This window comes from Panthera uncia, chromosome A2, assembly GCF_023721935.1.
Source record: "Panthera uncia isolate 11264 chromosome A2, Puncia_PCG_1.0, whole genome shotgun sequence".
Classification (NCBI taxonomy): Eukaryota; Metazoa; Chordata; class Mammalia; order Carnivora; family Felidae; genus Panthera; species Panthera uncia.
In genome coordinates this window covers 103652872-103670149 of record NC_064816.1, presented here as the reverse complement: position 1 = coordinate 103670149, position 17278 = coordinate 103652872, and positions in this window count along the sequence as shown.

Sequence of the window (17278 nt, the reverse complement as noted above, 5' to 3'; positions counted from 1 at the left end):
AGACTCTATCCCTTCATAGGGTAATGGCCAGGTGAGCTGGGTTTTGAATCAGATCTGACTCATTGTCTTCTGTTTATGTTTTCAGATATGCATTTAATAAGTGAACACAGCTTCTTACACAACACACAAATACATACTATACACACAAAACATTATATGCAAAGCCAGCTATTACCTTAACATCTAGAAATATCCATTCACTTGACATTTGCTCTTGTTTTTGTTACATTCACAACTGATAGTGTATAATCACCCTCAGGTGTTGAAAGTATATAGAACTACAAGGTGGAATATTTATATTTTATTTTCACTAAGCTACTTTCTGTCTGAGGAATAATAGAAGTTTAATGTCGAAGGCAGGGGATGATGAAAATATTTTAAGACATGGGTACTATGGAAGCAGCTACCTCCTCTGCATAAGACTAGTCATCTTTTTCATAAGTTTGAAAGTGTGGAAATACATTTGTGGTATATATGATATATCAATGTGGGAGATATGACCACTTTATTCCTTAGAATAACAAGTATACCACAATCCTTCATTATGTCAGGACGGAGGGGATTTTTTTTTTTCTAAAACTGTCGTGAGTTTTCCTATTAATGCTCACAGATGAATAGCATGAGCTCCACAATGGGTTTAGTAACCATGACAAAAATCTCACTGTGGCTGTCCTTCACTATTCTTAAATAGACATTGAGGCACCATTTGCTGTGTGTGTGTGTGTGTGTGTGTGTGTGTGTGTGTTACCTCATCATTTTCCATCCATTCTAGGGAAATTCCAGCATCAATTTTCCTTTGCTAACGATCCTTAGTTTTGCCTTCTTGATGCTCATATCTCTAGCTTTTTTTTTCATCTTCTGTTGACTCCCTTCCTGATAAGATCTGACCTTTCAGTACAATAAAATACACTTGGGGAAGACTCACATCATATGAAATTATCAGGACCTTGAGCCCTGTTATGGGGCCCCTTTTTGCTTCTGTCTATGTTCCCATTCTCTCCTATGCTATGAATCTGATTTATATGAAGGGGATCACAACCTCAAATACCTGTAAGTAACTCATAGTAAATCTAGATGAGTAAGATGAATAATGCAGACTAGATACAAACACAACAGGGTCTTCGAGGTTATCTTTTATTCCCTTATATCTGGTTCAGACATGAGTAAATAGAAATATTTTCGACTCTAAGAAAAAGTTTCATCAATAGCAACTGACACTCAGACTCTCTCTGGAAGAGCGAGGGACAGGATGAGTAGGGAACAGTGGAGAATATGACAAATGGAAGGACAAAAGCTGTATAGAAGAGGTGCAGCCTTTACTCAGCTTCAGGTCCCTGGAGACACAAAAGAATACACAGCTAGCATTACCATATCTCATTTTATGCAAAGTCTCTTGAATTTTAAATGGTGGTGACTATTTAAAAACAAAATAAAGTTCTGTGTAAGTCAAGAAAATATTTCTGTGGGCCAGCTGTGGACCACTAGTTTATAAATCTATTCTTGGCTCTTGACTCTTTTCTTTCTTTTGGGCTCTAGATTCATACCCAGCTACTCCTATGAGATCTGTTATCAAATACCTAAATCTACATGTATTAACACATCCAAATCAGAGCTCTTACTATTTTTCCCTCAAATTTTCCTATCCTAGAAAAGCACCATCAGCTTAGCAATCTACCTTAATCATCTTATTTCTCTTCTTCCCCATAACTCAGCTTATCAACAAGTTAGGTCACTTCTGATCCCCAAAATATAGCTAGAACAACACATCTACCTCTCCCCATCTTCACTACCACTTTCTCAGTCTTTGCTCAATTTCACATTCCTGGACAACACAATAGCCTTTAGATTGGTCTCTCTGCTTCTCTTCTTCTCCCTTTTTAATCTATATTGTATCAGCACTGGAGAAATATCAAATGACAATAACAATAAAAGCATTATTCCTCCACTAGAATCTTTCAGTGACTTCCCATTGCAATTGGGGTAAAAGCCATGATCTTCTCCATGTCCTACCTCTTTATAACACCCCCACCTCATTCACTGTTCTTGGGCCATATTAGTCTTCCCGATGCCATTGAAGGGGGCAAGATCTTATCTATCTCAGGATCAGAGTGTTTGATTTGCACCTGGTGCTTTGAATAGTTGGCTTCTTCTCAATTTCGTGTCTCAGCTCAAATATCTCCTCAGAGACATTTCCTGACCATCTTATCTACAGGAGCTCCCTCCACTCAGTATCTCTGTATCACATCACCTACTTTATTTTCTTCATTAGTACACTGCTGTTATTTTATAGCTTTATATATTTCTTGACTAGCTATAACCTCCCCACTGGAATGTAAACTCTATGAAGGCACAGATTTCATGTGTCTTGTTTGCTTTAGTAGTCACAGTATGTAGCCTGGCATTTTCCAAATAAATATTTGAGGGAGCAAATGGTTTGAACACCTAGAGGGACACGTTTGGCATGAAGACATCACCATTATGCAAAAAGCCTCAAGTTCTTACCATGTCCTGTGTTACCTGGGCCTACCTGCATCGATCACTACAGTTAGCACCAACTTGGCTAACTCTTTGGGAACCAGCCATGTAATTCCTCACTTAGTATTATGATACATGCTGTTTCTTCTGCCCAGAGTGATCTTTCAACTCATATTGCTTTTAGCTATCTAGCTCTTATTTTGTTTGTCCTCACATTTCAACTGAATGTTGTTTCACAGTGAAGATTCCCCTGCCTGCCTCACATCCCACCTCCTGAGACCCCCACCTTTTATGTACTTCTCGTTTGTATCCCTTATTCCAATTGTAACCATCCCATTTTCTTATTACTTGTTTACCCTCTGTAAGGACCGAGTCTGTCTCATTTACTGCAACATCAATAGCTTCGTACAAACTTCCCAGAGCAGAGTTGCTGCTAAATAAATATGCCTTGACAAACATTTGTCAATGAGCAGCAAATGAAAATGCAGAACTCACTTTTCTGCCATCTGTGTTCCCTCAGAGTACAAATTAATTAACATTAACAGAAATTAATTAACTTATCACCCTAAATTACTAATATAGGGCCTTCATTCCCTAAAAAAAGTCCTCCTCCATTATTTTTAGGAAATCTTGAGGGATTTTCATGTCTGCTCAAGAACTGCTGTCTGCGACCAGGAAGTCTGCTGTTTTCTCTCCTCCCTCCTGACCCACAGCTCTATTAATGTTTGCCATCAAAGGAGCTGTCTGAAGGTATTCTGATACTGTCCCCCAAGTTCTCAGCAAGGTAGACTTCCATTTGTTACCTTTTGGTACCACAGCTGATCTCTGCCACCCTATGTGCTACTGAGGCTCTAGAAATGTTGAGTGTTTTAAAACATTCTGTGTGGACCCACTCTGCTGAGTTACATCCAGAAAAGCGAAAAGGGCCCTCATTCTCTCTTGGATTACACCTCATAACAGTAATGACATCTTGTAGTCCAGTGCTCTTCAGATTTTTTGGAGAAGACTATGTTAGATTACTTATTTCCTTATGCTTTTTAAAGGATAGAGGTGGCCACCTCTCTTAGGGTTCAGGCACAAATTCCAATGAAGCCCTGATTCAGTGACTGTTCCATGACTTTCTCAGAGCCAATCTATCCTTCTGATAATTGAGGCTTCTGATGTGGCGCAGACACATCTTTTCACAAGAAGAGGGTCTTCTTATATCACTCACACACATAGATTCCTGGAGAACATGTCTCAGGCATTTTGCAGATTTGGAATACAGTGGAAGATCCTCAAAATCTGCTTCAAATTTTGTTTCAAGAAAGAAAACAAACAAACATAGAAGTCGGAATCTGGGATCTGTATTGAGGTCTAATGGAAAATGCTTTGCAATTCCAAGTGAGCAAAAATATTTTTTTCTCCCACCTGTCTAGGTTCTTGACTGAGACCTTCTTGTAATAAAAGGCAGATTAACAGAAGAAAAATAAACAGAAATGTAATAAGATGCATATCTCCTGTATACATGGGAGGTACCCAGAAAAACTGAGTAACTTCCAGAAATAGCCCAAGCTACCACCTTAACATCTCCAACTAAAGACAAAGATGTTGAGGGTTGGGATCAGGAAGGAGGCCAGTTATGGGAGGTTACTAGGAAAAGCACAGTAAAAAAGGTAAGGTTTTTATGCAGACTTAAGTTCAAGCCTTCACCATTGATAGGAATGTCTAGGGATTTAGGGGCACCTGGGTGGCTCAATTGGTTACGTGTCTGACTTCAGCTCAGGTCACTATCTCAAGGTTCCTGTGGTGGAGCCCCACATCCGGGCTCTCTGCTGTCAGCCTGCTTCAGATCCTCTGTCCCCATCTCTCTGCACCTCCCCGGGTTATGTGTTCTCTCTCTCTCTCAAAAATAAATAAATTAATTAAAAAAAAAAGAATTTCTAGAGATTTAGAGTCAGCCTTGTCTTCCTGGTACAGGGAGGCAGACACCCTTACAAATGGAGATTTTTTTTTTCCCCTCACAAATGTAAATGTCTCTTACAAAAGGGTAACTTCTATTCAGTTTTCAAAGGTTTTCTAATTTCTGCTCTTTCTTAAAGATAATCCTTATACTAAAGGGGCATATTTTGAAGTCACAAATTCTCCCCTTTACAATTCTAGCATGATGAACCGCTCCATATCATGATGTATTGTGACACTTTACAAAGGCAAAATAATTAATATGGTTTCAGCATCACAGAGCCTGTAAAGGGCCTAGGTTTCAGATATATTTATAGCAAATCCATCATAATATTCAGGGATCCCAGCCAAAGCCTCTTTCCTTCTCCCTTTTCCCTTACCATCACGAAAGATAGCAAGGAATGCCATATGCATATAAAAGGGGAAAATGCTGATGTGAGACTAAAGACAGGGAATGCTATGGAACCTGCTCTTTGGCAGGGAATGTTTTTTCAATGTGTAGTGACTAAACTTTTCCTTAGAAAAATTTCTCCATTCCGATAAATCTGCCATGCTTTATGACCGAAATGCAAAACAGGATGATAGACACACAGCAGCCTAGAGACGGCCTGACCTGCCTTTTACTGCCTTCCAGGAGCCAATTTGAGCTCTGAGCAGTGAAATGTGTCAATGCTTAAGAAATACAGAAACATCAGGTGACAATTCAGAAGAGGTCTGCTGTGAACAAAATAGAAATTTTACTCTTAGAAAATTAGTAGAGACAGAACAACCTGGGAGTGCAAAGGTTCAAAGCAAAAGGAATAAAAATAATTAAGAGAAGCAAAGATAGACTGAAGGAAGACTTGGCCAGTTCTTAGGCCGTGCTTGTAAAGAGAGATCAATGGGAAAGTTGAATATGACTGGAAAAAAAAAAGCATTACTCTATACAACTTACTCTAGCACAAATTTCATATATATTACATTTGAAATATTTATATTGTGTGATTTATGAATGTGTCCACATCACGACTGACACGATTGACACTATGCTTTGTATGTTTTTGTTGATTTTCACTCCATACATGAAGTGATGGAAGCTAATACTTCATGCCAATGATGAAGGGGTTGTAAGGAAGTACTATTTTACAGAAGATATCTATCTGTGTATTCAGATGTGCTCGTTCTGATTCTTGTAATTAAATCAAACTCCCACCAGGGGGAGTAAGGGAATAAATCTCAAAGCCCTAAAGCCAGGCACCTTTCCAACTGAAGGTACACTGGATTCCACAGGGAACTGCTCAGTATTTTTTTCTTTTTTTTTTTTTTTCTTGGTGAATCATTTGCAGCCTGCGTTTCACTGTGGGAAGTTTCTTTCAGATTTATTTTCTTTGGTTTTTCAGCTGCTTTTTTTAGTTGTAAATCCGTGCTGTGGTTGAGCAGTAAAGCAATATTCCAGCAAACTCCAGCAGGAAAATATTTTCTTACAGGATTTCTAAAACCTTGCATAATCAGTTACAACAGAGCCTTCCCCAGTGCCTTGCCAAAGGTAGCACTCTGGTAACTAAGCCTGGGGACTGGAAGAGGGAATAAAATTAGATGGGTAGGGGACCTACTGCATAGAGAAGCTCTGGGAACAGCTTAATGACTCAGAATGATGAACTGGGGAAGCAGGCAGGTCAGCACAATAGATGCAATTAGCAAATGCGATTAGCATCAGCATATAAATCCCTCCCCCTTGACATTCTCTTTTGTATTGCCACGGCAACTCTGGCAGCCTCCTCCTTTCCCACCTCCTCCATTTCAGCAGCCCCAGTCTCCCTCCCCTTCTCACTAACTGCCTCTGACCTTGGAGTTGATGTTAAACACAGTGCACCTGGATTAACATGTGTCTGGGGGTGGAGAAACAGAAAAAAACAAAAAACAAAACAAAAAAACCCCAAAAAACAGGCGGGGAGAGTGAGGACTTAGGCTTTGCAGTTGAGCTTTTTTGTTGTTGGTTCACACTCTGTTCAGGATATAGCCTGTGTCATTTGGGGAATGTTTTATTCCCGTTTGTTTTTAAAACTATGGGCATCAGCTGGCATGAAACATACCTTTCTTTTCACCTCAACATGGGAGTTTGCAAACTGAGAGATGTGCATCCAAGCACTTCACTGTGTGCTCTCAGTATACCTTTTGCACATTTAAATCTTCTATGGAGCTAGTTTGTTGTAAGATAAGCAATGTTTCAAGTTAATTTCATTGGTTGCTCTCAGCCAGAAATTGTGAAAAGCAACATAGCAATTCAGGAAAATAAATGGGAATGGCTAAGTATAATATATGTGACTATATACTAGTAACATCTGAGAAGTGATATTAAAAGAAGATGGTGGGGCACTTTAATTTTCTGAATTAAGCAGTTTTGGGGCACCTGGGTGGCTCAGTCAGTTGAGCATCTGACTCTTTATTTTGGCTCAGGTCATGATATCAGGGTCATGGGATCAAGCCCCTTGTTCCACTCCAGGCTCCATGCTAAGGGTGAAGCCTGTTTGGGATTCTCTCTGTCTCTCCCTTTGCCCCTCACCCCACTTGTGCACGTTCTCTCTCTCTCTCAAAAAAAAAAAAAAAAAAAATTAAACAGTTTTGCTTTTTATTACCTAAGCAAATATATAATAGTTTTAAAATTATGAAACTAACCCTCCATTTTTTAAGTCATTTAAAGATAAAGACATTCTGATCAGTTGGGGAAAAAGAAGACATAGAATTAAATGAGGCAAATATCTCCAATAATAGCAAAACCTTTACTGGCACTCTGCATGCCAGGCATATTCTAAGCACTCATGTGATTCTCACAACAACCCTAGGATGTAAGTATTTTTATCTCATATTTTTTTCAGATGAGGGAACTGAGGAATACAGACAATTTGGCCAACTTACTTCGCACTGAAAACTACCATGCTATACTGCCTTTCATTTTCAGAATTCTCTGGCGGCACGATTTGTTTATGACAAAAGAGAGCAAAGGAAAGGTAGGCAGCTTGATAACACGAAACATATTAACCTTCATGTCAGCTTGACTTTGGTCTAGTAAAGAATCTCATAGATTTTGAAGTCAGCTAGAAATATGTGCACATTAAGACTTCACCATTTAGTATCTGGCAGGCCAGTGTCTCAGCCTCAGGATTGACAGGTAAAATCGATCTCCTGAAAGCAACCTCTCTTCCAACCTGCCCACTTTCCCTTAGATTGTCATCCTACCCTCCTGTGTCCCCTGCTAGTCTTCCCCCCCCCCACCCCCAGTTTTGGATACTCCCTTCCTTCCTGCCAGAGTAGAAAGGGCTTGGTAAATTCCCTAAGATAGCAGCTTAGTTGCACAGTTCCTTTCCTTGCGGTATTGACCCTTTAAAAAAAAGGACCCATGTAGAAATGAAAATGCTTTCTTCAAAGACAGTTTCCTTATGAAATAGTGTGGGGATGGAATTTTTACTGCAATACACTGACTTGTATTACTTGTATTACTTGCAATACAATGACTTGACCTGTCATTTGCATTTCCATCTAAGCCTCAAGTGTACTTTTCTCCACATAAGTCACAGATATAGCACATACAGATATATAGAAATGTGGAGAGACTTTGTAAAAATACTTTGCTTACCTGCAGTGGCTCCCCATAAATGAGCTAAGGCAATGGACCCCTGATATACACCTCTCAAATTTTCATGTGGCTTTCCCTTCAAGGGCCTTTTAATCAGAAAAAATAAAAGACAACTACTCATTTAGCTTTTTGTTTTCAGTTTTCTTGAACTATAATTGACATGGAAACACATGTACATTTAAGGTGTACGACGTGTCGATTTGATACACTGATAAACTATAAAATGATTACAACCATAGCATTAGATAACACCTCCATCACATCACCTAATTGCCATTTCTTTCGCATGGCGAGAACATTTAAGACTGCGTCTTTCCTACTTACTTCAAAGTTCAAGTGTATAATGCAGTATTACTAACTGTAACCACTATATTGTACTCTAGATCCCCAGAACTTATTCATTTTATAACTGGAAGTTTATACTCTTTGACTAACATCCCCCCCATCCCCTCAACCCCCAGCCCCTGGTAATCACTGTTTACTATTTCTGTGAGTTCAGGTTTCGTTAGCTTCTACTCATAAGTGATATCATACAGTGTTCGCCTTTTTCTGTCTGACTTATTTCACTTATCATGATTCCTTCAAGGACCAACCATGTTATCACAAATGACAGGATATCTTTCCTTCTCATAACTGCATAATCTGCTATATCCATCCATCTGCTTTTCATTCATGTGCTGACAGACACTCTGTTTCCATGTCCTGGCTGTTGTGAATAATGCTGCCATGAACATGGGGGTTTATATATCTCTTGAAGATCCCGTTTTTTGTTTTTTGTTTTTGCTTTGTATATATACCCAGAAGTGAGATCACTGGATCACATGGTACTCCTATTTTTTTTTTAAACTTTTTGAGGAACCTCTATAGTGTTTTCCACAACAGCTGCCCTGATACACATTCCAACCCCAGTGCACAATGGTTCCTTTTTCCCTACATCTTCCCCAACACTTATTATTTCTAGTCTTTTTTAAAATTTTTATTTATTTAAGGAATCTTTACACCCCTCATGGGTCTCAAACTCATGACCCCAAGATTAAGAGTCACATGTTCTTCTGACTGATCCAGCCGGGAGCCCTTTATTTCTAGTCTTTTTCATGACAGTCATCCTAATAGGTGTGAGGTAATATCTCATTGTGGTTTTGATTTGCATTTTTCTGGTAACTAGTGATGTTGAGTACCTTTTCATGTACCTATAGGGTCTTTGTATATCTTTGGGGAAAAATGCCTCTTTGGTTCTTCTGCCTAGTTTTTAATCAAATTGTGTGTTTGTGTGTCTGTGTGTGACTGTGTGTTGCTATTGAGTTCTATGACTTCTTTATATATTTTGGGTATTAACCTCTTATAACATGCTTGATTTGTAAATATTTTCTCCCATTTAATAGGCTGCCTCTTGGCCATTTAATTTTAGATAACATCCTTGAATGCATTGTTTAAATGGTTCATCTCCCCGAATAACCTGCTGCCCTTATTACAGACTCTGGGCTTGAGAGGTTGGCAATTATTATTTAAGACTAGACTCATAGCTAGCTCATTGGCTAGAATGCTTGCTTTAAGCCCATGAGGATCTAAAACTTTCCTTGAGCTATATTCAGGCTACAACTTGTTAAACACTAGAGAAAAAAAAAGAAAAACAAAAAAACAACAGTGGTACCTCTTGTTCAGAAAGTGAATTTGGTTATATGTCCCAGCTGCTCTGTTGAGGCCATACGGTTTGACAACTTCCTGAGAACAGATTTGGGGGAGTGGAAACTTTGAATTTAGAAGAAAATCTCTCTCCCAACACACATGCATGCACACACACACACACACACACACACACACATCTCTATCTCTTTGGCTTGAATGTTCAGGGAATATTAACATTCCTAAAGGAAAGATATCTCTGCTCTGCTCTTAGGAAACATCAGCAAAATGGGAGGGGCATGGCTAGAGAGCTTCTGGCCAATGAGAATGACTTTGGCTTCACCTAAAAGAAAACCCCAACTTAAAATAGTTCAAAAAATTAATGCTTTATTATTTTTCCTTTATCAGGAGCCTGGAGATGAGCCACTCCCAGGGTGGGTTGAATTAGAGGATCAACAGTGTAATCAAGGATAGTCTCTGTCATGGTCATCACTCCCTCCTGCCAGCCTCACAACTTTGGCTTACATACTTGGAACTTTGTCCTTTGGTGAATGCAATATTATACCATACTTCCAAGAATAACATCTTCAAAGTACAACAACCAATGTCCCAAAGCAAGTAATGGTGTGTGGGGAAGAACATGTAACCTCCCTGTATACCTTTTGAACCGCCCAGTAATCTTCCCAGGGGATACCTCAACCCATTTACCTCCAGCCTTCCATCGAGTTCCATGTTCTGGTTTCTGAATTTGTCACTAGCAAGAAGAATGCCAGTACCTTGATTGAAATAGATCCACCCCAGCTTAACCTGAGACAATTGCCATCAGAGGGATTTCATTAGCAAAGAAGTAATAGGGGAATGGCAGCCAATGTCTAGGCAGGAGCCTTTGAGCCAATTCAAGAGACAATCTAGGAAGCCAGTTGTAAATCATCTCTTTTCCTCTATCTCCTGTCTGTTAACCCTTGGCCTTGAGTGATGTCCTGAGAACCTCATTTAATTTTGTTGTGGGCTTCATAGGCAAGGTGTGGCCAACCTGAGCCAGTGTAGTAAGCGGGAGAACATCATAACCTGGAGCCAGCAATGTTTTGGCAGCCACACTAGTAAGATCCACATGAGAAAGAAGAATCTGTGGTCAGGAGTTGAGACTGTGCCATACATCTGCCCTTCCCCAAGTGTACATTTTCTGCTACGGTGTTCTCCTAGGAGGATTCACTAGGATTCACTCAATGCATTTTACCGAAGCCTGTAGCAAGTAGTCATTTTTCTAGGTACTAAGGATACATCATTGAAAAAAACAGACAGTATTTCACATCCACAGAGCTTATATTTTAGTGCAGCTGGTGAGGAAAGAAACACTAAAGACCAAAATAAATAAGTAAATCATTTAGTACATAAAAGGTCAGAGCCCTGTGAAAAAATAAAGCAGTGAAGGAGTAGGGAGGGCCAGGAACTGCCTTCAACAGAGTAGTCAGAAGTAACCTCACTGAGGGGCCCCTGGGTGGCTCAGTCGGTTAAGTGTCTGACTTCAACTCAGGTCATGATCTCATAGCTCGTGAGTTCAAGCCCCACATCAGGTTCCGTGCTAACAGCCCAGAGTCTGGAGCCTGCCTTGGATTCTGTGTCTTCCTCTCTGCCCTCCCCTGCTCGTGTTCTCTCTCTGACTCTCTCTGTCTCAAAAATAAATAAAAATTTTTAAAAAAATTAAAAAAGAAGTAATCTCACTGAGAAATAACTTTTGAGAAAATACTTGAAAGAGGTCAGGTAGCCAATCATGAAAATATATTTGTGGGACAAGCTTTCCAGAGAAAAGGAACAAGTACATAGACCCTGTAGTGTGAAGAAGCTGATATCCATGAAGGACACCAGTGAAGCCAGAGTAGGGTGATTGAGGGTAAAAGACAAAGTCAGACAGGAAGCTGAGGAATGGGAACTCAGAGGTCGTAGTCGGGATTTGGGTTTAGATTCAGAGAAAGATGAGAAATTAGCAGAAGGTTGTCCCCATAGTAGAGACCTGTATTGATGTATCTTCTTTTGGAGAATGGACATAAGGAGGTAGGGTGAGAAGTACAGAGGCCAACTAGAATCAGGCTATGGCAATAAACAGGTGAACAATGATCACAGTTGGGATCAAGATGGTAGAAAAGAGGGATAACAAGGATGGTTTCTGCATAGGCACACACACACACACACACACACACACACACACACACACGTAACCCCAAAAGAACTAGTTACAGGGTGAATGTGGCACTTGCAAAAAAGAGGAGCTGACTGCAGACTATATTCTTTTATTAAAGGGTTTTTTGCTTTCTTAATCATGATTAGTCAGCACTTAGCACAATGCTACATCTAAAGTGTTAAAATGGGTTAAATATAGAGAAAAACAAAGCACACCTGGTGGAGGGTCCAAACCATCACTATGAGTAGGGAAATAAAATAACCAAAGTCACAACAACAGAGAGGAAGTAACACTCTCCAAAAACACCTGTTGAAGGGCCAGGCCCTGGACAGTGTATGACCCCTCTTTAATATAGCAGTGCTCACAGGTGTAGAGCACAAAACAAGCTTTTAAAACATATAAGAGACAGAAAACTAGCCAAAGTGATGAAACGGAAGAATTTGCCTCAAAAGAAATTCCAGGAAAAAGTGACAGCTAAAGAATTGATCAAAACAGGTATAAGCAATATAACTGAACAGGAATTTAGAATAATAGTCATAAGATTAATCGCTGGGCTTGAAAAAAGCATAGAAAACAGAGAATCTATTGCCACAGAGATCAAGGAACTAGAAATAACAGTGATGAATTAAAAAATGCTATAAATGAGGTGCAAAATAAAATGGAGGCAGTCACAATATGGATTGAAGAGGAAGGGGGGAGAATAGGTGAATTAGAAGATAAAATTATGGAAAAAGAGGAAGCTGAGAAAAAGAGAGATGAAAAAATTCTGAATCACGAGGGGAGAGTTAGAGAACTAAGTAATTCAATGAAATGGAACAATATCCATATCATAGGAGTTCCAGAAGAAAAAGAGAGAAATGAGCCAAAGGTTTACTGGAACAAATCATAGCTGAGAACTTCCCCAATCTGGGGACAGAAACAGACATTGAAATGCAAGAGGCACAGAGAACTCCCTTCAGACATAAATTGAATCGATCTTCTGCCTGACATAGCATAGTGAAACTGGCAAAATACAAGGATAAAGAGAGAATTCTGAAGCCAGTTAGAGATAAACTGGCCTTAACATACAAAGGTAGACACATTGGGGTAGTAGTAGACTTATCTAGTGAAACTTGACAGGCCAGAAAAGAATGGCAGGAAATCTTCAATATGATGAACAGGAAAAATATGCAGCCAAGAATCCTTTATCCAGCAAGCCTGAAAATGGATTCATTGCAACCAATTCTATAATTTTTTAAGGGACATGGTTAATAGTGATTGAGTTTTCTACTACAAAATGGGATGGGGTTCCACATTCCAATCCTTGCTCTTTTGGCATCTAATTTTGTTACCTTGGGCAAGTCACATCATCTTTCTAGATCTCATTCTGTTTCATGTGTAAAAGTAAAGTGGCTTTACCAAATCATCTGAGCTACATTTCAGATTCATCATTTTGTAGTTCTTTGTGTGTGTTATCTGGTGAGGCAAACAGTTCGTTCTTCATATGTAATTGAGAATACTTATAAACATGTCACACAGAAGATTATCAAATGACTTTCTGTCAAAATGAGCTTGAGAACTATTTTATTTCAGAAACAAAAAACAGGATTATTTTAAAACATCACTAGTCTATAAATTGTAGACATTTCTAAAGGTCTGATGATTGAGCCATAGAAATAAGATAATATCAACATTTACAAATAAGACAGTATCAATAATGTGTTTTGTAAGTTTGAATAAATTGCAATTTTTGCTTCCCCCAAGGAAAGATATATCTGTTGGTCTCTTTTGACCTAATTGTAAACCATCAAGAAGAAATGTCAGGTAAAATCAAAGGCATTAGTTTTGTTTTGCTTTTTTTCTTTCAGTATGTCTGAGCAGATTCCTATTTGTATCATCCATTAATTTAGTTCTATAATATTAATTTAAAAAAAATTTTTTTGAAAGACTTAAATTTTCTGAATGTTCTGTGGTCAAAGTCAGCCCTCAATAAGTTAGTTTTTTCGTTTTTTTTTTTTTAATTCTTTTTTGACGTTTATTTATTTTTGAGACAGAGAGACAGAGCATGAATGGGGGAGGGGCAGAGAGAGAGGGAGACAGAATCGGAAGCAGGCTCCAGGCTCTGAGCCATCAGCCCAGAGCCCGATGCGGGGCTTGAACTCACGGACCGCGAGATCGTGACCTGGGCTGAAGTCGGACACTTAACCGACTGAGCCACCCAGGCGCCCCTCAATAAGTTAGTTTTAAGTAGTAGTTTTTTATCCTCCTACTTATAGAATCTGGTTACATATTTTCAAGAAACTATTTTTTTTATAAATTATTGTTATAGGTGAGCTATTTAAATGCTATTCATTATTTCATCCATTCACTATACATCTAATGGGCCTACTATGTGTCAGACGCTCTTTTACCTGTTGAGGACAGAACTGCAAAGTCCCCAGAGCTATAGAACTTTGCTTATGGTCTACTTCATAGTCACTTTCTACATGTCAAATGGACTAACTTAGAAGAAGCTAGGGTATAATCTTGCCTAAGGGTGTTTAGAAATGTAATTCTGGTGCACCTGTGTGGCTTAGTCATTTAAGGAACCAACCCTTGATTTTGGCTCAGGTCATGATCTCATAGTCATGAAATTGAGCCCTGCATGGAGCTCTGTCTTGAGTAGAGAGTCTGCTTGGCATTCTCTTCTCTCTCTCTCTTTCCCTCTCTGCCCTTCCTCCACTGGCTCACATGCATGCATGCTCTCCCTCTCCCTCTCTCAAAATAAATTAATGGACTTAAAAAAAGAAAGAAATGTAATTCTTAAGCAAACATTGCCTCATATGTTTAAATCTAGTTATTAAGTAATATTTGTCATTTGTCATTCTTTAACTGTTAGTAGCCTTGCCTAGCACTGCTAAGTAAACTGGCATCTTTAATTTTCCATAGGCAAATGATTTTTCAGCTAGACCAATGGACCTCATTTGTGCATTTCAATAAACAAAGCTACGGTGGTTTTGAATAAAGAAAATGGATTGGGAATCAAGGCTCCAGCTCCAGCCCTGACAAGTACTGTAGAAGCAAGCAAGTTGTGCAACTTGTCTGAGCTGAGGCCTCATATGTAAAATAGAGTCTATAAATGAGTGCCTCTTAAGGTTTTCTTGAGGCTCTAGTGAAATAGTATATCATATTATTCTAAACTATTCTAAACTCTAAACTAGTATACTATCATGCTGAAGTCTAAAATACTATTCTTAGTTTTAAAAAACAACAATCAAATTTGTTGTAGAACTATAAATAATGCATCCACATTAAAGAGAGTAAAAAGATACATTGCTTCTAATTAACTTGAAAATTTTAATCCTCACATTATTTCATTCATTAAACATATCAAGTGAGAGAATTCCTGAAAATGGATCAGTTCATTTCTGTTTTCTTCAACTTGGTACTGGCAAATCAGAATAGCACACTCGAAACAGAGTGTGACAGAAAAGAAAGTGTGTTTAGCTCTGTTTATCCAAAAGAGAATAAGCAAGGGTAATCCATTTCAAAATGAGAGTTTAATGCATCCAAAACAACACAAATGACTTATGAGCATATTTTTTTTTCTTATCTCTAGGGTTATAACACCCTTCAGAAATTTACTAAAGGTGACAAAGGTGTTCTGCAGGTACTATCGATTAACTGATCAATGAGATAATAAAATAAGGTACCCACTGATTTTTAGAATCTTAATAGAGAATGGAAAATGAATAGCACTAACCAAAAGTCTATTCCTACAGATAAGTTAAAATGGTCTTTTAACCTCCCACAATCAATTTAAAGACTCCAGTGGACAGAATATAAATAATGGCTATGCCCAATGTAGAATGAAGCATAGGTTAACTACTAAGTGCCTTATCACTCATCTCAAGCAGAACAAGCCATCATTTTTAACGGAATGTTAGCCTCATATTTTACTTTCTCTCTCTCTGATAACATCCTATTCTAGTGGCTTACTAAGGAAGGTGTTTTCTTTTAAAATATAGACTTTAAATATTTACAGGGAAGCATTTTATCTTTACCTATGTAGCATTCCTCTAAATGGTTAAATACTTCATGATGATATCAGAGAAAGTAATGTCTGAAAGAAGAAAAAATATATAAATATGATGGAGTACATTATTAACTAGCATTTCTTCTTATTAAAGATCCTGGTGCCTAGTTATGTGATCCACATTAGAAAATAATTCACTAAATTCCCTTGTTTGCTTGATGAAGTACATAACCTTTATGGATCTGGGAATTGCAGCAAGAAATAGACTAACATATATCGACATTTAGGTGACATTCAAAAATTGAACAGAGGAAAAACAAACACCAGATACAAATATCATAAGTGGTTGACTTACATTATGTTATATCACCATTTAAATAAATTAATCACATAATAAGAGTCTTACATAGAAAACGAATGTATTTGGGGAAAGTTTCAGCTCATAAATTGGTATGTGATGTGTGTCTCACATAAACACCTCTAAAGCTGTTCCTTTCTTCCATACAATAGCAATTGAATATTTGATGGAAATTACTTAATAGCTGTGTTCCACTTGTCTCATGCAGCTTCCCACCAATTTTGAGTAAGGAAAAGATTGAAATTAGAACTAAATTGTTATGCCATTAACAAAATAATAGGTAAGAACTCCCCCCAAATACAGTGAAATAATAAAGACCTGAGCAAATCTGTACTGAACACATTCATTTCCACCACACAATAACCTAGGTCAATATTTCAAAAAGTAAATACAAGAGAAGAGAGGTGAAAATAATTGTTAAAATGCACCACAATTCTCTACATGCACAAAGGTGGGAGGTGATCATTTTAAGAAAGTCTTAATATTGGATTTGATAATATAGATTCATTAGAATTTCTTTCATAAATAAATCTTAAGTTAATTTACTTTGAGTATTTTCTCAAAGGTCAAATAGAAGATAATCAGATAATATGTCCTAACAGAAGTAGATAAAATTAGAAATTCACTGTAGTGGCTGCTGAGCTACACTAATCCAGGTGAGGACCAACATGCCAGTAGTTTTTCCAGTGCCTGGGAGTCTTGTCTGGCTCACAACTAAGACCCTCCCCAAGAACTGCTTTCTGCCAAAAGAAGCTATATCTCCACTGACTGGTCAAGGTGGGAGAGGGTGCAGAGGTGAATGCTTTTGCCTCAGTATGGGAAATCTCTAAAAGGAGCACCAACTCCAGAGCTTCGAAGGGATCACCTAAGTCCTCTGTGTACACTCTATTGCATTTCACCTTCTCCTTCTGCTCAGTCACACCTGCTTCCTTAACTGCCAGATGTTGTTCTGGAGAGCTCCAAATAAACCATGTTCATGCAAATGTCAGTCTTAGAGTCTGCCTCCTAGGGAATCTAACCTTGGCATTGGCCTCCTCCCTAATTAATTATATTTTGAAACTGCATACACTATAACAGGAAATTGGAAATACTCTG